The sequence below is a fragment of the Arctopsyche grandis genome, chromosome 2, assembly GCF_051622035.1.
Source record: "Arctopsyche grandis isolate Sample6627 chromosome 2, ASM5162203v2, whole genome shotgun sequence".
In the NCBI taxonomy this organism is placed as follows: Eukaryota; Metazoa; Arthropoda; class Insecta; order Trichoptera; family Hydropsychidae; genus Arctopsyche; species Arctopsyche grandis.
In genome coordinates this window covers 25613656-25640950 of record NC_135356.1, presented here as the reverse complement: position 1 = coordinate 25640950, position 27295 = coordinate 25613656, and the positions used below count along the sequence as shown (strand labels likewise).

General features: G+C 33.5%; 2 protein-coding genes across 6 annotated transcripts in view; both read left to right on the top strand.

The window, feature by feature from the left end:
* Window positions 1-27295, top strand: part of Nca (neurocalcin homolog) — a 138788-nt gene that overhangs the window by 75458 nt on the left and 36035 nt on the right. The gene's annotated exons all lie outside the window — the stretch shown is intronic.
* Window positions 1-27295, top strand: part of LOC143922459 (neuronal calcium sensor 2) — a 126602-nt gene that overhangs the window by 69058 nt on the left and 30249 nt on the right. The window contains exon 5 of the mRNA XM_077445702.1: window positions 6427-6458. The gene's annotated coding sequence lies outside the window, so the exon portion shown is untranslated. The remainder of the gene's footprint in view (window positions 1-6426; window positions 6459-27295) is intronic.

The window sequence follows — 27295 nt, the reverse complement described above, 5'->3', positions numbered from 1 at the left end:
CGCTTTTTTGTGGAATTGCGTTAGTTCTCCTTGAGCATCTTTAAAAGTTTGGATGTCTCGAGAGTGCAACTATCTTGAATGCATTTTTCCGGTCACCGTACATACATATATTATATTTTTGTTGGCTTTGCTATAGAATTGCGTCCTGTGGTTTTTTTTTATACCAGTGGATCTTCTTAGCCTCTTTAAACCCCGTTGTCCCCTTTTTTGCAAAGTAGAAAACTTTGTTTTACAAAACCACTTTAACGCAAATTTAAAGTTACAGATGAAACTATTCTTTCCGATCAACCAATAATTAACGCAGCTTTGGACATTTTTTGAAAATGCAACACTTTGCATCGATTAAGATTTTTTCTCGAGACATTTGTATATGTACCTTTTGTTTGCGAAGATTATAACATCAACTTATGTACATCAATATAAATTTCTGATAATTTGAATTTAATTTTTCCTTAATGAAACTAAGTCATTTGTAGTAATATGTGTACATACAACTTTGTGAATATTTTTTAATCTTTGTAAAATAATATGAAAACATTACGTTTTTTTGAATATTTACCGTCATTATATTTTACACAATTTGTTCTAAAATTGTTTTAAAAATATTCAGAAAGTAAATTACTTACCGTATATACGGGTTTGCTCCATTGTTCAATTGAAGAAAATATAAAATTTTAGTATGCTGAAAATGTGTTTGTTCCCATTCAAGTTAATGTACAGTAGAGCCTCCATTATTCGGATTGTGCTGAACAAATAATTTTAACGAACAAACATAGTGGATTATACGAATTCTTTGTTTAATGTTTGGCTCAAAATATTAAATAATGAGAAAATCGCAAATTGAAGAAGTCACAGAGTTTATTTTAACGCGGTTCTTTCATCTTTTGATTATCAGGACCATTCCAACCCTTATTTAATCCAAATAATCAAAGTTATACTATATTTTTATACCTTTTTTACCATAATAAGGTTTTTCTAAAAAAAAAATAAAAATTCTTTCATATGTAGGGGAGAGTGGTGATGGACGAATGTACCTGTGGACAATGACTTTAATTCGGTCGGGGAAAATATTTTTGCTACACAATGTTCTAGGGAATTATGAACATCGAATATTGGCAACATTCAATCCACCTTTTGGTGCCGCGCGCTGCCAGATTCGAGTTTTTTCGAGAATTTCGTTATTTGGGACCCAAAAGTAAATATTTACCAACGAACTGTTTGTTTTTTCATATTTATTAAAATAACTTTTCATACAAGATATGCATTTAGTGTAGTGGTTATTTAACTATTTGGTAACGACGATATATGTGTTAAAACGTAACCACAAAGAAGTGTATTTTAATATTAGTTGAATATTTCGTTTTGTTGTACCTTTGGACATTTATTTGGTTGTACCTCTGGACGCGTCCAGAGTTTAAGGTTAGAGGTTCTTGTGAAATTAACAACCAAAAATACCTTCAAGTATTATGTTGCTGAAGTTATGAATAATCAAATCGAAAATGATATTGAAATTTAGTATGTATTACAAGAAAATATCGACAAACAGATTTCTTGTGGTCGATGACAAAATTTATAATATTTGTCAATAGGAAATTTCTGGGAAATTGCCTCCTCCTCGAGTAGTAGGCCAGTCTGGGAGAATCAAATCACAGTTGGAATTTAATATAGACCTTGAGAATTTCAACATTGGATGAAATAGTTTACTTTGTATAAAATATCATATCTGTCCAAAGGTACAACATACACTGTCCATAGGTTCAACATAGTGTTGAACCTTTGTACAATTTTTTTGTCTCTATTATTTTAGGAAAAAATAAAAAAAAACTGTTATGCTATCATTAATTTTTCTTTTTTCATTTTAATCTTAAATATTCAACCTATCTAATGACATTAAAAAGTTTGCATAAAACAATAAAGTTGCTGAGCTATGAGTGAAAAAGCGAAAATTGTCCACAGGTAAACCACTCTCCCCTACATACATACATACATTCATCAGATTAAAAATTGTAAATTAAATTGGATACTATTATAATAATATCTGAATATATCTCTCTAGCGACTTGATTTACTGTTCGGATTATGCTGGATGGGCTCTCATTGGATCCAATTAACCCGTGATCATTAGGGTTGTATACAAATAGTTATACATATGTATGTAGTACAAGTTGTTTCGAGGGTAATAAATGAATAGATGAACATTCAACTTCCATATCCATCCCACCCCATTGACACTCGAGAACATGTTATTTAACTAGCATTTACCTTTTTTCAAAAATATTTCATTACTGAGAAGCGAGAGTTTATTCATTTATTTATTTACCTATAGACGGAAAACTTACAACACTTGAATAATTAAAAACGCAATTATAGTATACGGCTTATTCATTAGACATAGATACGAATATATGTATGTAGTATCTAAAGTCATATAACATCGTATACATATACATAGTATAAATCGCTTCTAATTAATCGACATTTTACTCTTTACTCTTTTTTAATATTGTATATTCATACATATACATATTTACTTTTTTTTTTTTAAAAATAGTTTAATATTTGTAATTTCTAGCTTTCTTTTTACCAATAAAACAATAAATTATATATTTTGTTCGAAAATTTTATTGTCTTATAATTAGGGTGACCACACGTCCCGTTTTTTACGTGCTTTGCTTTCGTCCCGTCCTTTTCATAAAATTATTTGTTTTGTCCGACCACTGATTCACAGAATAATTTTTTGATACCTATGTACATATGTACAGTGCCGGCCTTACACCCAATGGCGCCCTCGGGCAATTTTTGCTAAACACCCTTAGAAAAAAATATCGCCTTTGGCGCTCTAATCTAAAATTTAGTATGGCTTTTGGCGCCTTTGACGAATCGAGCGGCGCCCTAACTTATTTGGACCCTCGGGCGCCGCCCGACCCCCCCCCCCCCCTAAAACCGGCACTGCATATGTATGTACATATTTTTCCAAATTATTTTGTTTCCAAACACAAATATTAATATATAAATACACATCTACATACAATATATTGATTTTGAAGTAATATTTAAATATTTTGTTACATGATTCATTTTTCATGTTTCTCAAAAAAATCACTTTGTTTATAATTACAAATGAGTCAAAAAATTTGTCAAATTATATTTACACTGACGTTTCAATGAAATCATATCTGATTACACATTCACTGATTATATGTAGTTGTATTGACACTACGGAAATTGCATATTCACTGGTCCCTATTAGTGAAATTATAATTTTTGACAGTTAAATGATTGTGAAATACCAACTTAAGATTATATAGTTATTATAGAATGCTTTACGATTCAATAATTAATTTATATTACGTACTATGAAAATGAAGTTTCTGATTATGACGACCAGAATGAGGCTTTTACATTCACCCCAAACTGAATAAAAACACACTCCTTCAATCCTCAATCCTCGAAATAATTATATATTCCATAAAGTAAACGACTTTCTTGAAAAATCACATTTTATCATATCAGCTGGTTAGCTGGCGTTCGAATACACGATGGATGGGTTGGCAGTACCACGTGCACTATCGCATGGTGTATTATAGTTCTCGAAAATAAAATTGTGATGAAATATTTCCACACTTATAACAAATTATTTCACGAAACTATGTATGTAGATGCTGGTGCAGTCGATGTTTCGTTTACATAGATTTCTTCTTTTTTTAATTTCTTCTTTTAATTTTACATAATTATCTTCGACGGGTTTGGGTGGTACCGGTTGCTGCCTGGCCGCCTTGGAAGCTGGAAGCTGAAAATAAATTATTTTATTCTTTCACATTTCAATATTTTTATCCGATAATGTTACTAAAATTGTAAGTTAAGCTGAGCCATTAACTGTTAATGTTATTCTTAGCGAATAAGGGATAATTCCGTTTGTACTTTTCGAAGCCGCAGAGTGCAATATACGTTGAAATTTGGGTATTTTGCAGCGTTATTTTTATTAAGAATCTTTTTTTCAATTTATTCGGATAGTTGATAAAGACGAGTTTTTGGAAACACGAAATTCCGTTCTCAGTATCTAAGTTAGTGAAATTATAATTTCTATATATTTATTTTATTTTAATTTAAATAAACATCTTTATTTTAATTCATGTATCAATTCCTTTCCTGTTGAAATCAACAGGCACAAAACTAGGATATTATAATTAAGGATCGGCGCCAGAGTGCAAAAATGGGTTCACTATTGTCAATTTCTATTGTTAACCTTTTTTTACTCCCTAGTTTTGTAGGGACAATAGTAATGAACCCTCTTTTCTGAAAAATAGCACCGTCGTGCCATCTTTTAATTATAATAATACAATTTAAAAAAATCAAAGGCATGTTTTGAAAATTATCGAATTCATTCTCATGCGTGAAAATTCGTGAAAAATTCCATTTCGAGCCCTGATTCGAGCCCTTCCATATAAGATTTACAATACCGGTATTACCGAAACCGGGATCCCGGTATTTTTGAATACCGAAATACCGGTATTTCGATATTAGAACTTAAGCAAATTTGAATGTAAATATAATAAATTTCAATTATGCACGAAGATCCCATCAATATTGAGCGATTCCAGCATTGATGATCTGGCCTTTTTAATGTCATATTTTAATCCAAAGAATCAATAAATCAATAAATTTAAATTATATGCTTATGATCTGTTTTTCCCCCTTTAAAATTTCTTAAATATTAATTAATTAATTTGTAGGGAGCCTAGAATTTAGGTTGACGTAAGTAAAAAAATCCTCCTACCGCGGATCAAACTGCTCGGCCACTCCTTGGATTATGACAATATATTTTTTTAATGTTGTAAAATTTATTTTTTTCGGAAAATTTAGTTTTATTGATTTCAAAATTGATAACAAAAAATAATTATTAGAAGATAAACCATTTTAGCATATACATAGGTGAGAGAAAAATGAAAAATAACAATAAAATAGTACCATTTATAGTGATAAGATAATACATAATAAAAATAATAACCTAGATCAGGCCTGGCAAACTTTAACAATGCATTTACAACCTTTGAGCAATACGCGGCACCTTCTGGGTCCGGTGACTAGTTATAACTAGTCACCGGACCCAGAAGGTGCCGCGTATTGTTCAAAGGTTGTAAATGCATTGTTAAATATTTGCCGAACCTTTTTTACAAAGGATTTACAACAATGGAACAATGGATAGCACTTTGACTATCCTACCTCTAGTTATAACAACAATAAACTAATAATAATAATTAGATTCAAATTAAGCAAATAAGTAATAAATTAACTAAGATAATTAGAAAAAACAAAAATAATAAAAATTTAAAAATAATAAAATAATAAAAATAATAAAATATTAAAAATAATAAAATAATGATATAATAAAAATAACGAAATAATAAAATATTAAAATAATAAGATAATAAAAATAACAAAATAATAAAATAATGAAATAATAAAATAAAAATACAAATAATATAAATATTTTTTATACTTAATTTATTATGAAACTGATGTTAAATTATTCCACGAGTGTCACAATTCCATTGCCCGGTTTTTTTTGCAATACCGGTTTTAGTATTTATAATGCCGAAATACCGGTATTAATATTTTCCGGTATTGCAAACCATACTTCCATAATCAATCGTTTGAAAAAATTCATTGTTAACAAACAATATTAAAAAAAAATAACAAACAAACAAAAATTAAAAAAAAAACCAAACAAAGACTCCTCAGTCACTGTCAAGTTTGAAGCGCGCGACACAAAGCGCCGCAATCGGAGAACCCGCATCCCGGCAACCACACAATTAGACACTGCAATCTTGTCATATATAAAAGTATGTTGTGTGTGTGTGTGTGTGTTTTTTTTTTGTTTTTGGCGACGGGCACATGAATATTTGAAAAGGCGTGACGTGGTCGGTTAAAGGTTATGTGGCCGGCGAAGTGGAGGCTGGGAGGAGGGGTGGGTGGTTTTGGGAGGTTGGGTGGGTGGGTGGGGTTGTTAGCCGGGCGCCGGCGCTGCCAATATTGATCTAATCCCGGCGGGCGTCACTGGTCGCGCACCTGCCGCGGGATGCGCCGCGCCGCCACTGTGCCCCGCGGCCGCTGAGCCCAACTGACTATCGCCACTACCGCGGACGACACACACCGTCGCGTAGCGCGCTCGCTCCTCACACGTATGTACCGCGAACACGTTTTCATACATACACTACACTACACTTCACTACACGCCCACTCTCGATTTTGCGCCAAAGCCTCGGAATTTACTACGCGAACACTGCGCGCTCACACAGATAACTTCAATATTACTTTTTCTTTTTATCATTAAAAAAACTTTTTCATAAGAAAAAAATATTCATACCAAACGAATTTTTTTCCAAGAAAATATTTAATACCGAAAAAAATTTATCCGGTTCCCAGGTGGACGGCGAGGAAGAGTTGAAAAGCGGTCGGTAAGTTATTTTTTTTCCGACACGTCAATATCAAGTTCGGTTCGGTATATTCATTTCAAAATATGCACTTGTTTACATCGATTTCGTTGTTTTTATTAAAAAAAAAATCTAGCTCATTATTATATACACAAATTTAATTGAAAAAAAATTGAGTATATAAATATAATGCGCTAGTTTTTTTTTTAGGGCTATTTTGATAGTTATTTATTTTAATGTAAGTGTTTAAGGCATAATAAGTTAAAATTATCGAAAACGTGATGCAATCAATGTACTACATACATTTATAACACTCTCTCGCATTTTTAATCTATTTATTTTTCTTTACATATTTTACGCCTTTACTGATCCCGCGCATATATTTGAATGTAATACGTTCGCAAATCTATTCTAATACATACATAATTTACTTTTGTCTATACAAATATATATTTTTAAATTTTGTAATGCTTTTTATTTGAACGTATTAAAATTAAAATACATCTTAGGTCTATTATAATAGTTTCCGATCTGGTGATCGTTTTCTATTTTTATTTTTTTTTGCTGGCATCTTATTTTAGTGTGCAGAATAAAAGAAAAAAATATCTCAAAGACTTATTCCTTACCATTTTTATAAATTTTCATAATACAATTTATACATAATATCTAAACTAAAGAGTCTTTAAAGTCCATCTAAAAGTATACGTATATATTTAATCAATTAAAAAAAATTATTTTTTAATTTTCTTGTTAGTGTTTTCTTGTAATTTGTATCGGTTGTAAAGTTGTAAATATGAAAATACGCAAAAATTTTTTATACGTAATTTCTTGCTAGATTAATACTATCAAAGTTGCTATTTTACAAAAATTTGTGACCATCGTTGAAATTAACAATAGTTTAGTTTATTACGGGATTTCATACTCTTTTTTTTGAAACGCAATACTGTAATTCATCAGGCGATTTATTATTGTTGCAATGTGTCATTCTTAATCCATATATTAAACGATGTAAGTAATGTTGTTATGCGAAGATTTCGAATTTGAGATTTTTTTTTTTAATATACTGTGTCTATGTATGTATTATTTGTGCGCTTACGAAATCGTAAGTATATGTAAAAATAAAATTATGCAATTTAATATTTAACGAGCGCTTCAACGTGTTCGAACTATTAGTTACATTTCCACTGGATTTCCACGGTTAATTCGCTTCCCGTATAAGCCGATCCCAGTAAAGCGATAGTGTGCCGTTTCTCTCAACGTAAATATAATACTATCTGTATATGTATAAATGTACATACATTATATGTATGTATGTATATCTTTTTTTTCCTTATGAATAACGGTTGCAATTGTTTTTCTAGACTTGAAAGTTTGTTCAAGTTTTGACGTGATGTGTAATGTACGCCTTTATGTTACCGAGTGTTTATCAGGAGGTCGTTAAGTTCCAGAATTTCTTATTATATGTATTTAATAAAATGTAGTTTAAAAGCAAGATTTTAACTAAAAATAAATTGAAAAAAACTTGAACCGGTAGGGGTTAATCCTTTTTTGTTGTATGTATTTATCAACCCGACCAATCTATTATAGCCGTTATGTATGTATATACATATTACATATGTATATATATACAGATTACATATGTATATATATACAGATTATATATGTATATATATACATATAGCACTGCATATAAGTAGAATTTTATTCAGCACTTCTTCAGTAGGCAGCCGGAATTCATCCTGGAAACATCCCCGGGACACTCCTCTATATTGCAAACTGTAAGAAGATTCAAGTATACTTTTATTATGAAGTGGTTACTTCCTTTATTTAGTAACAATGGAATTTGAATTTCGGTTTAAATTTTGACTTTGGAAATAGTTCGATTCTTTCAAGCGACGTTAATATGTTGCAAGCGTGTCACTTTTAAAATTACCGTAATTTAGATTCCATTTACTGAAACTTCTTTTCAATGCGTTTAATTGAGTGTGACGACTTTTCTCTTGTGAACTTAATTTCGCGACTGATTGATTGACGTTTCAGCAGAAATTATTTATTCAATAGTGAAATTCTGTCAACTCGGCTGAAAAAATATCGCAAAGCTCATTTTTCTTTTTCTGCAACTTATATAACAGGGAAAAAGTCGTCTTTTCATCTTAATCGAGCGATTGAAAGCCGATTACCTTTTGAGGTTTAGATTGATTGAGTGACTTGAACGTTTGTCATGGAAAAATAAATAAGTTGGCATCCATCAAACGAAAGCAAAACCGCAAATAATCTTTATATGATATTTATACGAGTTTTCTTTCACTTCCGACACAATTGTTTATTCTCTCAAAGATCCAACATTTACCTTTACCGGTCGAAATAAACAGGCTTTCGGTATTATTTCGAAACAACGTCGCCGTACGTACGATCGGATTATTTCCCATTTTTACAAGGTTTTATATTAGTTTTTTTCTTTCAGCGAACAACTGCATTGTTTGCCTAGACATTAACGATTTTTATATTTTCCGAAAATCTATTAAAATATCATCGTTTTATATTGTTAAATATTCATACGTTTACGTACTGTTAATAAAATTTCATTAAGTCATGTTATAAGTCCATCACACTTGATGAAACTTGGGACTAGTGATATGCAAAGATTTTTAAATAAAGGACACAAACGCACGCAGAAACATTTTTACTGCGTGCGTTTGTGACTTCGAAATTGGAGGTCAATTGTAGTCTAATGGAAAAAAATTTGATTGAAAATTACTCATAACGTTATGCTGTTATATATGTTATTAAATTTATACAAAAAATATAATTACTTTCGCAGAAATTTTGATTAAAATATCCACCCCCCGAGTTTAATATTTTTTTTGTAAAATTTAAACTTTTCACCAAGGTTTTTAAAGTAGACGTCCGCTTGACTCCGCAATGATTTTAAACAATTATTAAAGTTGAACTATTTATCTATAAAATACTTTAAAAATTGGCTGCCAAGATTTTTTTTGTTTACGCGAGTAAAACAATTATTTGCCGTTCAATAATTTGGATTACATATATGGATTAATTGTTTAAATTGGAAATCAGAAAAAAATAAAAACCCAAATATGGCTACCACTTCCGGTCCATGACTGTATTAAAATCTACAATATATAAACAATATACATACAATATATAAGCCTTTATATCAATGCATCGAAAGTAAAATTTTTGCTAGTCTTTGAGAAAAAGTCTTTTTAAAACGAAATGAGCGCGTGTCTAGGCAGATCTGCAAATGGCTACACTCTGCAGCGTGGCGATTCTTATTGATCGTATCACGAAGTAATATAATAAATAATCCTGTATCACGAAGTAATATAATAAATTAATATTTTCCGACAACCGCCATTAACAATATTTTTCCCTAAACGCGAGTAAAAAATCAATGATTCGAATTGGAATTAAAACGGACTTTTTCTTACATATGTTTTTTTTCCACTGAACAATTCTTACATTCTATTATACTAATTCCCGGCATTTTCCGTACGAAAAGTGTAAAATGATAGTTCTTATTGAATTTCCCTTATCATGATTTTTTTGCAAAGGGATAACTGCTCTACGTTCACTGTTTACAATGATTGTCTTTAATACGTTGCATTTATTTCGAAGTACCGATTCATTACTTTTATAAATACGCTTGTATTTCCATTTTCCATAATATATGCATGTACAATTAAACTGGGAACCGATGAAAATCATATTTGTCATTGTTTCCAAATTTAGCACTGGACAAATGAAGCTGTTGTTTCGTAATGAAACAAAATCTGTCGTACATGCATACTTATGTATGTAGTTGACAATTTAATTGTCAACTCAATATTCCATTGACATGTGTCATTTGTCTATACATACATATATGCTGTAAAATATTTGTTATAAATGCTGTATTATTTTTTTATAATATGCTCTAAATTTCTATACATACCCGTTTTGCGCAACTTTCATTACATGGGATTGGCTCATCTCCTCGGCTTCCAATCGGTATTCCCTTTTTTCTCATTTGAGTGTATGCTCCTTGTTCGTGTTTCTCTTTTAATCCACACGTTTTCTTTTTTTTCAAACATACATACCTACATATTTGTTAGAGTTTCACCAACCGTACATTATTAATTATTATTTTTTTGGATATTCAAAGGTCAACGTTCACTCAACTGAACAACTCTCAATTCTATTTTGTTCGGACTAACACTTCAAACTTTGCGAGCTTATACCTTCAAACATATTGGTCCATTTGGGAATTGTTCATAACCAGAATAGCTTTTTCATACTTAATAAAGTTCTCTCTTATATTTTTCTTTGAAGGATTATATGTAGTAGCTCTTTTTTATTAATTACAATGGATATGGCAAAAGTTTATTGTTGCCGAGAGTTATTTACTTACTTTTTGATATTGAATACTGTTTGCCTACTTTATTCTTCACACGTCACTACTACTAAACAGTTTTCAAATTTTCATCTGTAAACGAGTCTAATTTATGAGTGAAAGCGAAACATTTGCTTTTTTTTCTTCATATTCCACCTATGTATGTATATATTCACACATACATTAGTATACAAAAACGATTGAATATCGTGACTTTCGATTGATGTCTAAAAAAAGAGAGTAGGTTCAAGTATCATATTATGTAGACGCAATTTTGCCTAATGGAACTCACACACGTGTATAATTTTTTTGACGTATGCAACTTCGTGAATATTTTTTGGAATATGTAATCCTTACACGTGCATATCGATTACACTACATTGTTTACTATCATTACATTTTAAGAGATAGTTTTTATACTGAGCAAAAAATGAATATATTTCATTTCAGTAGTTTTTACAGAAGGCTAACTAGAATCTCGAGCGCTATTGGTCGGAAAACTTTAATCTACGCAAAACTTGCAATTCGCAATTCCTGTTGGTCAAAAAATCTTAGCTGTCCTATAGTAAATGCGATTTTTTATCCCTTTTGCAAACAAATATGAAATTAAATATATAAATGTGGATTAGTTACATAAACAATCTGTCCATATCTGAAACGAGAGTAAATTCGGCAGACGGTCACTATTAAATTAAGGTCTAATATAATACATACAATGTGTGATATAAAAATAGACTATTGCATTTCTGCATAATATTTTTCGCGTGTTCGAATCATTCTTTTGATTTCTAGATGTATTTTATAAAGCGCAATGTATGTACATACATACATATACTGGTCACTGTATGTATAAGTACATATCTGTAATAAAATCAATTCGTTGGACCTAAATTTCACTTGTTCAATAGTCGAATGGTACGTCACGTTTTCTATAATACGCATTTTTGGCTACGCGAAAGTATATATTATTTTTTTTATTATTTTATTTTCAGCTAATAATTGGGTTGGGGCTTCGCTCATGGTACGGCCCTGTACCCCCTCTTTCTACCTTTTTCCCCCTTAGTCATTCTTTCCCACCCAACACCCCCCCCTAACTCTCTCGTCGGGTTTGAAACATTGTGCTGCGTCTTTCTACCTGAATTAATAACTTCAGTTTATCGCCAGTGAAAGCTTTTGTCGTGTGTTGAAAGCATTACCCGTCCATCGAATTGAACGTCGTTCAAAGTAAACAGTTCCACTGTGTGATCAATGATCATTTACTTTTTAAAACTGTTGAAATAATAAAGTGTTAAATGCAAGCAAATTATATTATCTACCTCTTTACCTATCTTTATATTTTTAGTATGGTACGTATTGCGATCGGGTGGTCGTAACATAAGTTCTCGAAAGTCTGTATTGACATTTCGCAAAAGCCAATAGTTTCCTTTGTCCCTCCATATTTCTAAGGTCTTATCCCGAGATTCTAAAAAAAACCAACGGAGAGTATTTCTAGTTATTTATTTAACTATATTCTCGATCGAATCGGCTCCTCACATATGTATAAACTAATTTCGAAATATTACATAAAAGAAATTGTATTTTTTCCTATTTACATTTATAAATTGTCAATTTTCCCTCGCCAAAAAATTATATTGATAATTTACTAATAGTTCTATAATTTAACAATTCTAAAATCAACCTGATTATGATCATTTTGATTAAATCAAAAAACTATAAAAAAAATCTCAAACATTGATTTTTATATTTGGTATTTTCTGTAGTTTCGTTTTACTTATGTCTTATCCCAATTCGTCTCCTCAATAGTAAAAACGTCAATATAATATAACGCAACTTCACAACTGTACATCGGCCTTGCTGTACATCACAAAAATTTTCATAAATGGGTAAAAATGAAACCCTTCCTAAATCAAATATTTATAATTAAATAAATAAGAACATTTTTATTTATAATTTTAAGTATTTGTTAGAACTTATCGACAAACCCAACGTATTATATACATGATTATTTTTTGCTCCTTATATTTTAATAATAAATACACTTTGGGTGTGTGTTCGGGGTCTTCGTGCAGAGTGGTCCAAAAGCGGCGCCACCCAAGGGCTAAATAATTCCGTTTGACAAACTGAGATTTTTATCAAATTTTAACCTTAATTTTTATACAGGGGTCGCCATTGACCTGCCGTGCGTTTCAGCCGTTCGCCCATTACAGAGCCATTATTACGGTAATATTACAAACGCCACTCGAAATTTAATTCACTTGTATATTATACGTCGTACAGAGTCGCCACATTTTTCATACAGTTAGTCTATCACAATTGAATCAACTTATCGATGAAATTAACATCATCAAAGTAAATAATCGTGTTCATCCGAAATTTCGGCAAAGTCTTTCGTGTGCACTCACCTGTGTTCCTCTTTCGATTTCTTTTGTGCCTATCTCCTTACGTTGAATTGACTCGTATTGTATGTATGTATGGGTTGTTTCGCATCCACACGTCATTACTGGATAAATCTTATCGGTCAAAAATCTTTTCATTCTGTCAAAAGCACTCCGTCTCGAGTTGATCCTTCTTATACTCACACAATCTTACCTAGTTATATGTAAATATATCATCGATCGATGTTATTATTTGATACCCAAAATTTTGACGTATTCAATATTTGCTTAATGAATTGTTTTCATTTCTATATCACGGCTCGATGGTTTTTTTTACTACATAAAACAAGTTCTTCAAAGCATTCAGACAAGCTTCTATTTATGTATGTATTTGATTTTACATAGTATTATTTCTCTTTAGCTTTTTTTCAACAACTCTCGATACTTTCAATTGACTCGATGTTATTGTCTCGATGCTTTCGATTTTTATACAATCGTGTTTTATACATATTATGTATACATACTTATGTATATTATATGTATCTTTACTTTCACTCGTAAAACGTCGATCTTTAGAATTGATTAGATTTTGATGTCGGCTTTCTTCCTGGCTGGAAAGATATTTTACCGTCCATAATCGTATTTCTTATTTTTATTTAAGTTTCTTGAAATTTATTTTTCTTTTATTTTTTGTATTTCGAATTAAACCCATACTTTATAAAAGCTTTTTCATTGTTTTCTTTTTATTTTTCAAGGTGCATCTTGAATGTTTTATGTGTAGTTTTATTTCGCGAAGTTTATCTGAGAAAGTTTATTTTATATGGTTTTGCTTGGGAAAGGGAAATTTAAAAAATTCCCTTTTTATTCATACATAAATAGAGAGTATACATATAAATAAGTTTTCGGATATTACTTTCGGCTTTTGCCGACATTTAAAAGAACTGTCTCGACAGCTAACAGTCACAAATCAGATAAAAACTGTGAATCATAACTCACAACAAACGATCTATGTAGATTTAATAACGTAGCAAAAGGTTTTAGCTTAAAGTTATAAATTGGGGAAAATATTAAAGAAATATATATTCTATTTCAAAGCTATTTAAAAATAATTCGATTTTAACCAATGAAACCAACCCACGTAAAAAATATTTTGATATCAGCAACTTCATGAATCGTTTTCGTGCAAAATAAAAGAAAATGCTAAAATATTACATTTCGTATTCTGTTGGTTCCATTAGTTATAAGTAGAGGTAGGATAGTCACAGTGCTATCTATTGTTCGGCAAACCTTTAACAATGCATTTACAACCTTTGAACAATACACGGCCCCCTCAGGCTCCGGTGACTGGTTATAAGTTATAACTAGAGGTAGGATAGGTGCAGCTCATTGTTCCATTGTTGTAAATCCTTTGTAAAAAAGGTTCGGCAAACCTTTAACAATGCAATTACAACATTTGAACAATACGCGGCACCGTCTGGGTCCGGGCTTTAGTTATTACTCCATTGAATTACAGTTTCTGGGATAAAAAAATTGACCCCCGGATTCTATGAACGTATTATCATTTGAAAATAAATAACAGATGAAAAATGTGACTTTATCCCATGTATTATTTTAAAATTATATCAAAATATTATCACTACCCATATCTCATATTATTTTTCCACTCATCAAATATTTACTTTTAGTTATACCGCAATAACGAACAGTCCTACGTCAATACATTTCCAAATTGAATCTCCATATTTTCCCGTCTATTTAACGACAGCTCTGAATCGCGGTCCTGCTTTGCATTATTATCTACTGTTAAAATATTCATATTATATATACATAGCTGAATGTATTTGTAGGCAGTAATGTATACAGAGATTGTATTGCGCTTTCCATTTTTAGACATGGACCACACGAATGTTTGTGATGGCGTATACTGCATATAGTGGTCCTAACATTTTATGGAAAATTTTCATTTTATTGACATTTTCTTTTATTGTTCTTGTTTTTACTTTATTTCCTTCTGGGCTTTGTTTTAAGTAATCAATTTTTTTTTCAATTCAACAGATTTAATTTTTATTTAATTAATTCGTATAATGAAATATGAATTAGCAATTTTTTGCAACGATTGCAAATATCGTTGAGAAGTTAATTTATAGAAAATATTTCTAGTCTTCCCCTATTGGAAATCTCCTCTATTTAAACGGTGATTGAAACTTTCCATAAATTTTATGCAAATGCTTTGAATAAATTTAAATATATTTATTATTAATGGTATTTACATTCCCACAATTCTTTTATGGCACAGAGCTTTTTTATTATTATATATCTAAAATATCATTTGATTAAGATTCTGGAAAACTTTTTGATTTATAAAATATATAGAATTTATCTTTTTATCTTTATATTTCCTTTTTACTACATCGGCAAACATCACACGTCATTTCGCGTAACTATCAATTTTTATATTTTAACTACATATGTACATATTAGTTATTAGATATATGTATATTTCTGTATACATGTATCTAATAACTACACACGATTTACTTGTTGGGTTGTTAATGTAATCTATAAATCATGGATGACAGTAAAAATCTTTTTACAGATTTTTTTCGAGATCAAATTTACAAAAAATCAATAAAAAAAATTATTTTTATTTATCCTAACGCGAAGCAAATTTATATATCGTAGAATAACTAGCTGAATTAACTATCCAGGTCAATATATACACAATAAATAAATTACATATGTATGAGTCAGACATATTTCAGATTTAAATAATTTAAATGATAATCACAATTGCTTATTTATCCTATTATACACAATTATCAGCTTATTATTTCAATTATCAATTTATTATATTAGAAACAATCATCAGCTTAGACCTGGAGACATTTAAAAGATCGTCGTCTGATCCACCTCCAGCAATCAACAGTCATTTTAGAAATTATTATTTAGATACACAATAGATAAATTACATATGTATGTAAATATACATAAACAACACTTATATTTAAAAAAAAATGTCTCCGTCATATTTCCTAAAAAGAAGGGAGAGGGTTGAATTTCTTTCAACTTATCCTTTTCAGAATGTGGTAGATCTTACAATTAACTCACATTCATTTTATTCCGCCTCAACCACTTACACATAAATACATAATTAAAAACTCTCCATTCCTAGTCATAAACATAGAAATGGAAGTTTCATTTAAATTATCCTTTTTCGAAAGCTTTTTTCAATATATAAATGTAATTTTGCTCCATATATAAACTGAATTTTTTCTATGCATTTTTTTGTGAGTTTTCTTAATGCATTTTCCTTCAGATTGCATACGTACGTACATATCTGTAATTTAAATCTAAAAACGTAACACTCGCGATACTGTATAGTGTGAAACCATTAAAAAAATAGATGACAGTACTCGACGCCACCAAAAGCGCACACACACACCCTGCACATGCACAATACTAGGAACGTGTTGTAGAGCATTCAAGTGAGCTCTAGTACCCGAGGGGACCCGGCATATGCACTTGCCTTGAATTGACATCCTGGTTTTTTTATTTTCATCTCTTTTATTATTGGACTTCATTCATTTTCCGACGGTTCGTCGGCGAATTCGCGCTGCGCATACTTAAACAGCGTTCGCCCATACAAATGTGTGACGAATGTGACAACCGTAGTAGAAAACGCGATTTGAACGCCGAATCGTGAAATTTTGCCGAGTCAACAATTCTTCCGCACGTGATTGACCCTTTCCCATCCGAAAATTGTGTAAAATCGATGCTACTATAGCGTGAGCTCCACGCAGACGTTTCGACCGTAGCGTGCCAACTATCCGCATAGGATCGTAAATATATGTACATATATATATATATATATATATATATATATATATATATATATATATATATATATATATATATATATATATATATATATATATATATATATATATATATATATGCCGAACTAAATTTTACTGAATTATCAATACTTCCATATTGTAATGTATGGGTCATCATCGCCCGTCTACTACCCCACTTCAGGATGAAAGGCTTTTTCTTAATCCCTTCTGCTTTTTATTTTTCTCGGATGCGTACGCTCGATTTTTAACCAGCGTCTCGTCGTCTTCTATATGTATGTATAATGCTTTTTCAAATATAAAATTTTCCTGTAAGTGGTTTTTGGCAAGTTTATCAAATTTGTACACTTTCTGTTTAAAATAATGGTGTGAAGGTATAAAACATGAGTGTCGACTTCGAAGGATAGAAAAATTTCGTGATTTCGTAAAAATTATAATTTTCTTCCTTTATTTCTGAGGTGTACCCAGTCCTTGCCTAGGAGTTCGGCCGCCTGTGTGCAAACTTAAATCGGCCACTCTTAGTAGTGCAAAAATCTTGCCTTGTGATAAATATTGTGTGAGAAATATAGTGTTGAAAATTTTAATCACAATTAAATTTAACAGTTCTGAACATGACCAGACGACAAGAGAGACGTTTTCATGTTCAGAAGTTCATTCATGAAAATATAGTGTTTTTACCCCCGACCTCACATCTAGGATATTGTTCTTTCGATGACCAACCAATAATCAACGTCTGGCAGTCGCATAGATAATAGAACATAAAAGACCTAGCTGTATGCTATCCGAAGCTATACATGCTATCCCTTAATTTCCCCGAATCGAGTGAGATTACAAGTTGTAACTTGCAACAGCAATCCACAAGTATATAGCAAGACAACCTAAATGCATTTAAAAAAAAAAGTATGATGGCTTCCTTCGTATTTTTTATATATATATATATATATATATATATATATATATATATATATATATATATATATATATATATATATAAATATAGTGTAAGATAATTTATAGGCGTGTACACGTATTAATCGTAAAAAGTCGAGCGCTCATTAAACGCTACCCGTTCGCCCGTGTGGAAATGATGAATGAATGTGTGTGTGTGTGTTTTCTTCGATGTGTGCACTCTCGCGCATCTGACACTAACGTTACCCGTTTGAACGCAAGTGCTCAATATCAGGAGCACATGTCAGACGCTCCACGCGTCGTCACGCCACATCCCTATGCATAACGTATACCCCTGGTATTCTAAAATTTGTTTTTTTGAAATCTCCATACTTGATGATGCACTCGCACATACATACATACAAAAATCGCGTCCATTTTTATATATGTACATATATTATATTATTATTGGACATATTCATACGTAACACGTATCGCATTGCATTTCGCTGTTTCTATGTGCGGAGGTCACCTGATATTCGACAATCGCATCAAAGCTCAGTATGACAATACATACATATATTAATATACATGTTAAGTAATTTTCGCGAAATAAACTTAAAATGTAGTGCACGCGCTCGTATTGTAACGAGCTTTAGCAACGCGAACCCAACACACGTACACAAGAATATTTAAATAATGATACGCAATAAAAATGTATGTAAGCGTGCTGTGAATCTTATCGAATCTGATCCGTCATCGTGAATCAATTCGCACTAATCGATCGGTACATAAATTTCAGTTTCAATTTATCACATTTTTTTAAGTCGAAATTTTTCATAGCCATGTGAAAATACATAATTTCGAAGAAAAATCTTGGTGGAGTCGTTCGGAGATTTAATAACCGAATGGACGATATGTCAGACCTTTTTTTGAATAGGGTGGTTCCAATTCCCGCGGGTTTGGTCAGGGTTGTCGAGCTACTGGAATATATACTCTGTTTCCATTAGGTTTATGTTTGTACCTATGTATATATTATACAAAGGTATGAATAAACCAAATCAGATAGATTTTTTAACTTAATATTATCGTCGTCTCATATTTTATTGACTCAATGAAAATTTTATTCATACAAATTGTATACTACATGTGGATTTGTTGCCATTTTAGCTTTAAAACTCTTTTAATTTTGTTGGCTGTAAATGAAAATTAAAATGTAAAGTTATTTATAAAATGGTATTGTGTCGGAAAATTTCCATTTATTGGAAATTTTTGTTTGCTCTTTTCATCATTTTTTTCGCAAATCTTGTTTTATTTTTTGATCGGCCTTCGAAATTGATAAAATTAATTACTGTCAAGTGTAAGCTTGTTTAGTGTTTGAACTTTTTTTTTTATTCCCTATAAAATTGTCTACGTTTTTAATTGAATTTTCAAATTGTACTTAATTTTATTTTGCAATATGTTGAAAGATTTAGCGACTTAATTTTATAATAAAAAATGGATATGTCAAGAAATGAAACTTCCGAATTCAATATTTCCGAATTTTGTTTTGCATTTTTATATTGAATTGACACGATACGAGTCACTTCCGAGTGACCAAATTAGCGATCTCAGTCTGAGTGCACTAATATCGTGTCAACCTCACACTCTTTCTCACACATTTCTTCTCAATGTCAAGCTGTTCTGTTCATATGTAAAAGTATTTTATATGGAGTATTGATTAAATTAGAAAGTTGAAACTATATTTTTTAAATCAAACAGTATTCGTAATATATAAATATGCGTATTTAGTATTCAACATGTTTAGACATAGGGAGCTAGTTTTACGCTTAAATTGTCGTTTCGTAGCATAAAATGCTTTCTCTCTTTATTTGTTCAAATATAAATCAACCTTTATTTACAAACTAGTGTTGGCCCATTCAACGGGTGGCTTTGGAAAGGAATCGATGCATGAATAAAAATAAAGTTATACATAAATATACTGTAAGGTAATTTATAAGCGCGCGCGCGCCCACCGCTCGCACGCGTCGAAATAATGAATGAATGTGTGTGTGCCTTCGTGGATGTGTGTACGCTCCCGCGCAGCGCATCTGACGCTGACGTCACCCGTTCCAGTTTCTCAGTTCTCCTGATATTGAGTCAGTTGCTCAATATCAGGAGCTCATGTCAGATGCTCCACTTCCTCGCTACCCTGCGTCGTCACGCCACATCTCTATACATAACGTACACTCCTGGTGTTCTAAAATTTGTTATTTGAATTCTCCATACTTGTCGACGTCTGCCACATACGTACATACCCACAAGCATACATTGCGTCTGTTTTTTATGTATGTATATTAATATTGACTGCGTCGGGAGCTCAGTTGTGCTTTATTTCCTGACACACATATGTATATATTTATCTAGTATGTATATCCTTAGAAAGTATTCAATGTGTTCTTTACAGTGGTGTACTATTCATGTCATTTTAATTACTAGGACTCCCATACAAGTAGCGTTGAACCACCCTTTCGTCTCAAATAAGATTTTTTTATATTTTCCAGCCATTATGTTGAATCAGTGATTCGACATGGGGGCTTTTTATACAATTGACCACACTTTTTTTATACAATTGACCTTTAAAAGAAAGAAAGGCGCGGCCGGCTAATCTTATAATTACGATACGTATTGCGCCATTACAATTATTATGTTGCGTTCCACGCATTAAGTATTTCTTCCAGTGACATTGCTTCGCAATTTATGCGCAATAATAATTGTTACATGCAATGTTTTTTTATTTATTTATATTTATTTTACCTGTTCCTTGCGTATAAAACGCGATTTAGTTCGATCGTCGCCGTTGCGTTTAATCGTACGGTTTTTATTATTTTTGCAGTGTAATTTAGCATCGTAAAACGTTGGTTCGGTTTTATGGTTGGCGTTTTTCTAATGTGGGTCGAACTTTTTACCTTTTTTTCGGTAAGCTTAATTTGGCATACGAATTTCGCAATCTATTTTACATAGTACTGTGACCTTTTTATGTTACTAATTATTACGAGCGATCGTGGAAATTTCACATCTTCATCAATTTTTCTTACACGACTGGACAAATCTACTCGTTTAAAATATTTTTAATATATTCTTCTCGTTTAAAATATTTTTAATAGTTTTTTAATATATTCTTATCTGGCCACAGTGTCATATTGGGATAACCTGTAAAGACACTGGTATATGTTTGTTAAAATATTATAAACTTGATGTTTAGTTGAAATATAATAAGCTGGATGCTAGAATCTAGCCTAATTTTTAGACTAATGTGGCCCATTTATGTAGACATCTGTCTGGCGATAAATATCCGACTCACCTTTCAAATAGCTCATTTTATTAGACGGAATAAATTCGAACGTTAAAATTTAATTTCTTTTTAGTAACAGGTACACGATCACGATGAAAAGTATAGTCTGAAATCGATACACAGTTCCATTTAGTTCTAGATAATATAATATATACGACATCGTGGAATGGGATGATCATATTATACATTAATGATGAAAATGAAACACGACGTCAAATCAAGCACCGTGTAACGATTAGAGTTCATCGTGCCTGCTCGATCAAAAGTGCCCCATTTGGCCGGTCTAACAAGTAGCCGAAACTCTATTTACGTTCCGATTGGAGCAAATTATTTTTATTAAACGAGGGAATGACGGTGGGTGGGTGTTGGAAGGAGCGGGGGTGTAGGGGATGGAAATTATGAACCGTAGTAGTGGGTATACGCCAAAACCGAGAGGCCGATGCCAGTTTTCAGCATAACGGTGCCATAGCGTGATGGGGCTTTTTATACGCGAAAGTGACGCAAGCTATAAAATCGATTCTACGGTCTGCGAGGTGTGCACGCGTGTAGCAGCTTGGGATAATACAAAACAATCCAAAAGTAAATAAATAAAAATATACTGTTTTCGTCACACGGCGGCTTATTTTGTCGCTAAAAGGGGCGTATTGTTCCCAATTTATGAAAATTTTATAAATATCTATCATCAATATACATAGTTTCAATGTATCTTCGATATACTTTTTTGATTCCTATACATTTAAACCCTGCCCAATAGAAATTGTGAAATGCCATTTCGTTAGATAAAATCACTATGATTTACAAATTGAAGCGTTTTTAAAGCGATGACTTGTAAATTTGACATAATGGGGCTAAAAGCTCTCTAACATCTAGATTTTTTTATAATACTTTTCTTCAATCCAAACTAAAATCATAGTAGTGTTCTATGACAGTGCTTCCCAATTAATTTCATGTCACGACCCCCTAAATTTGAAATAAATAATTCCCGGCCACTAAAAAAAATTTTTTTCTAGTTAAAAGGTTTATTTGGCAGTAATTGTTACAATTATAATACACATATTTATATTCAGTACAAAATTATAGGAATTTGCTTAAAAACATTTTTTTTAAATAAAAACTACATACATATACACATGAAACAATTTAATGCGATAGATGAGGTCGCATGTTTTTACATAACAAATCGATATCGGGTTCAATGTCAGAAATGCTAACTCGCAAAGCATCTTCCAAAGTCTCCTTTGAAAGGCATAACCTTTGCTTATTTTTTTAATATAAGAAATGACGAAAATGCTGTTTCGCATAGGTACGTAGTCACGAAAGGAATAAGAGTTATCAGGGCTTCTTTTCCAATAGTAGGATATTCTTGCTGTCGCCTTAACCAAAATTCTGAAATACTTTTTTCATTAAATTCCACTTCAAGCAAATTATCTGATCTGATATCGATCAACTCTTCTTGGGCTGTCCACGTAATATGATCATATTTTAAGGTTTTGGCAAATGGCGTTCTTATCCAATTGTTCCTTTCATACTCATTCAAGTTTCTATTGAATATTTTCGCGGCCCCCGCGAGAAATCCAACGCCCCCCCAGGGGGTCGCGACCCCCAATTTGGAAAGCACTGTTCTATGACAATAAATAAAATCTCCCTAGTGTATAGTCTTGTATGCAAAAACACGATCCAAATAGTCTGACCCTAACTTTGCTGAAAAAATTAGATTTTTCTTTTACAACAAAATCATGGAAAAAATGACCTTTATTATATATAAGGCATTTTCGTTGTTGTTTGTTGTTGTAAAAGTTATATACCTACAAACGTATATAGGCTATATATAACTTTTACCACAACAATTTTCACTGTTTTTCCTTACCTAATGAAGACCATTTTTTAAGTATTTATTACTTTGAAAAATGCTACGAAATTCAACATTTTTATGTTTCGCTCCAACCTAAAGTACATACCAGGGTTTTTAATTTCCTGGAATTTTTCAATTCCCAGGACACAGGATGGAGCTCGGGATCGTTCCCGGGATTCCCAGGAAATATGATGTAATTTTTATATTCTTTCAATTTCATTTATTTATTATGAATATAAAAGTTATTTTAATTAATTTTGAGAGTCGAGGCTATTTTTATATCTGTTATTTTGTCTTTCATAACTCCTTATTCAATTCTTCATTCGTCGTAAAACACACAATTGTATCATCTTCATCAGAATCTAAAAGAGTTTCTTCCATTGTGGAATCGTCAATACAAGAAGGAATACACTCGCTTAATAATAGGTCCGTCGTAAGACATAGAATCGCCTTTATTAAACCATTTAAATAACTTTATGATTGAAATATTTTTCTCGGAATTCATATATTGCAGCAAATGAGCAACAGGTTGTATTTGTCATTTGAAATATGCTTATGAAATAACTGAACGTACTTTTATTTTCTTACTGAAAGAACTTTTTTAGCGTTTTGTATTATATGTATGTATGTACTCGTTTTTAAAATATTTCCCATTCTGTCCGTATCTTTTAGTACATACATATGTTTTTAACCTTCACCTTTCACCTTCATTGAATCAAACTATGATGATCTAAATATTTCCATGAATTTGCGAACAGCACTTTAAAATTCTGGAAGAATTGTATTTAATCCAGTTTAAGCACTCTTGATTTTAAAAGCTTTTAAGGCAAATAAACGTCGCCATTCTCACATAGTACATATGTACGTATAAAAATATGCATACATACATATACAGAGTAGGGTAGTGCTATTTGACAATACATTGCGTGCTTACATATTATACCCTTTCATATTTCATATGCATACTTTCAGTGGTTGTAATACATATTATACATTGAATTGCTTTGTGAAAGAAATTTGTTTTTATTTTATACTAGCTGTATTACCCGGCTTCGCTCAGTGTTTATAATATAAACCGCTTAAACATGACTAAGCTAATTTAATTAAAAAAAAAAAAAAATTAAAAAAAAATTTAAAAATTAAAAAAAAAAATAAAAAAAAAATAAAAAAAAAATCAAAAAAAAAAATTAAAAAAAAAATAAAAAAAAATTAAAAAAATTTTTTTTAAAAAATCAAAAAAAAAAATCAAAATTTTTTTTTGCCTTCTAGGGCTTCGCCCTCGGCGCCCCCCTGAGCCTTTGCCTTCTAGGGCTTCGCCCCTCCACGCCCCATGAGCAATTGCCGTTTAGGGCTTCGCCCCCCTTAGTTAATGCCTTTTAGGGCTTCGCCCCTCCGCACCCCCATGATTAATTGCCGTTTAGGGCTTCGCCCCCCTTAGTTAATGCCTTTTAGGGCTTCGCCCCTCCGCGCCCCCATGATTAAATGCCGTCTAAGGCTTCGCTCCCATGATCAGTTGCCTTTTAGGGCTTCGCCCCCCACGCCCCCAAGATTAATTGCCGTTTAGGGCTTCGCCCCCCTTAGTTAATGCCTTTTAGGGCTTCGCCCCTCCGCGCCCCCATGATTAAATGCCGTCTAAGGCTTCGCCCCCATGATCAGTTGCCTTTTAGGGCTTCGCCCCCCGCGCCCCCAAGATTAATTGCCGTTTAGGGCTTCGCCCCCCTTAGTTAATGCCTTTTAGGGCTTCGCCCCTCCGCGCCCCCATGATTAAATGCCGTCTAAGGCTTCGCCCCCATGATCAGTTGCCTTTTAGGGCTTCGCCCCCCGCGCCCCCAAGATTAATTGCCGTTTAGGGCTTCGCCCCCCTTAGTTAATGCCTTTTAGGGCTTCGCCCCTCCGCGCCCCAATGATTAAATGCCGTCTAAGGCTTCGCCCCCATGATCAGTTGCCTTTTAGGGCTTCGCCCCTCCGCGCCCCCATGATTAATTGCCGTCTAGGGCTTCGCCCCCCTTAGTTAATGCCTATTAGGGCTTGCGCCCCATGAGGCTGGGCCCCCCGGGCCCCCTTCGGGGCCCCACGGGGCTGCGCCCCTTGTGGCGCCCCCTTTTGAGCCCCATGGGGCTGCGCCCCATGAGGCTGGGCCCCCCGCGCCCCCTTCGGGGCTTCACGGGGCTGCGCCCCTTGTGGCACCCCCTTTTGAGCCCCATGGGGCTGCGCCCCATGAGGCTGGGCCCCCCGGGCCCCCACGGGGCTGCGCCCCTTGTGGCGCCCCCTTTTGAGCCCCATGGGGCTGTGCCCCATGAGGCTGGGCCCCCCGGGCCCCCTTCGGGGCCCCACGGGGCTGCGCCCCTTGTGGCGCCCCCTTTTGAGCCCCATGGGGCTGCGCCCCATGAGGCTGGGCCCCCCGGGCCCCCTTCGGGGCCCCACGGGGCTGCGCCCCTTGTGGCGCCCCCTTTTGAGCCCCATGGGGCTGCGCCCCATGAGGCTGGGCCCCCCGGGCCCCCTTCGGGGCCCCACGGGGCTGCGCCCCTTGTGGCGCCCCCTTTTGAGCCTCATGGGGCTGCGCCCCATGAGGCTGGGCCCCCCGGGCCCCCTTCGGGGCCCCACGGGGCTGCGCCCCTTGTGGCGCCCCCTTTTGAGCCCCATGGGGCTGCGCCCCATGAGGCTGGGCCCCCCGCGCCCCCTTCGGGGCTTCACGGGGCTGCGCCCCTTGTGGCACCCCCTTTTGAGCCCCATGGGGCTGCGCCCCATGAGGCTGGGCCCCCCGCGCCCCCTTCGGGGCTTCACGGGGCTGCGCCCCTTGTGGCACCCCCTTTTGAGCCCCATGGGGCTGCGCCCCATGAGGCTGGGCCCCACGGGGCTGCGCCCCTTGTGGCGCCCCCTTTTGATCCCCATGGGGCTGCGCCCCATGAGGCTGGGGCCCCACGGGGCTGCGCCCCTTGTGGCGCCCCTGGCGGGGCCCCATGAAGCTACTCGCCTTGCGCCCCCGCGGGGGTGAATCCATTGAAACGAAAAAAACAAATCGGCGCCCATGGATCGAAAAAAAAAAATCGAATCACGTGTTCGATGACGTCACCGATCTACGGACGACGAAGACGACGACGACCAAGGATATTTACATACATACAAAGTCTCTTTCCAAATTATAGATTAGATGAGTTGAATGTGTGGTCACATTTTTTTCCTTCAAAGAAGTGAAATATGTATAAGGAATTTAAAAATTATTTATTAACCTTAAATAAGGCCATATTTTTTTCCTTGAAAAAGCTTGGCTCGTATCTATGACAACCATTTTGATAAATATTATTTATTATGCTACATATGTATATGTAGATATAAAAATTTTAGTAATGTTTTGAGTTTTTTTGTGGGTCGTTTCACTGTTTCGAGGATTTATGTATTTATCACGGTGTGCGATCGTACATCATAATAAAATATCTACAAATTATTGAAAACGATGATGTTCACTAACATCCCTTGTTGAATGGAGTGGACCGGTCTGTTCAATAGTCATCGCATGACCGATGGTAATTTGTTTTTGATTATTCAGGTCGGGTTATTGACACCCTGAAATTTTCACTGAAACGTTTTCATCCGTATGTTATTATTTATTTTTCCGGTTACCTGCTTAAAATAGTAGAAGTGAATGGGCCATACATTTTTATTATTTGGAACGATCTCAAATTACCAAATTGCGATGTTTGTGTGTAATAATTCAATATTTTTTACGTGATTTGTTTGCTCTATTTTTATGAATACTTATTATATAAAATTTTAATATTTATACATGATTTTTCTGACGTATTTCTGCGCCTATCTCAAGACATTTAGGCAAAAATTTTATCTTGATTTATCAAAATGAAAAATTTGAATTTTTTTCAAAATGATTGTATACATGAAAGGTTCGGTAAATATGGAATACGGGCATAGTTTACTTAATCAGTTAACTGTTTAATCAATACGTTCGTAAATGATTAAATTAAAATTACATATACATGTAAAAGACCCACGTGTGGTTTATATGAAAATATATGTATGTATGCATTAATATGTGAATACAAAATAAGGCTAAAGTTCCTTTTCATATTTTTTAAATTTTTTTATACGTAACTTAAGTAAAAAAATTTAATAAATAGAAATTTTGAAATAGAAACTTATTTTTGTATTA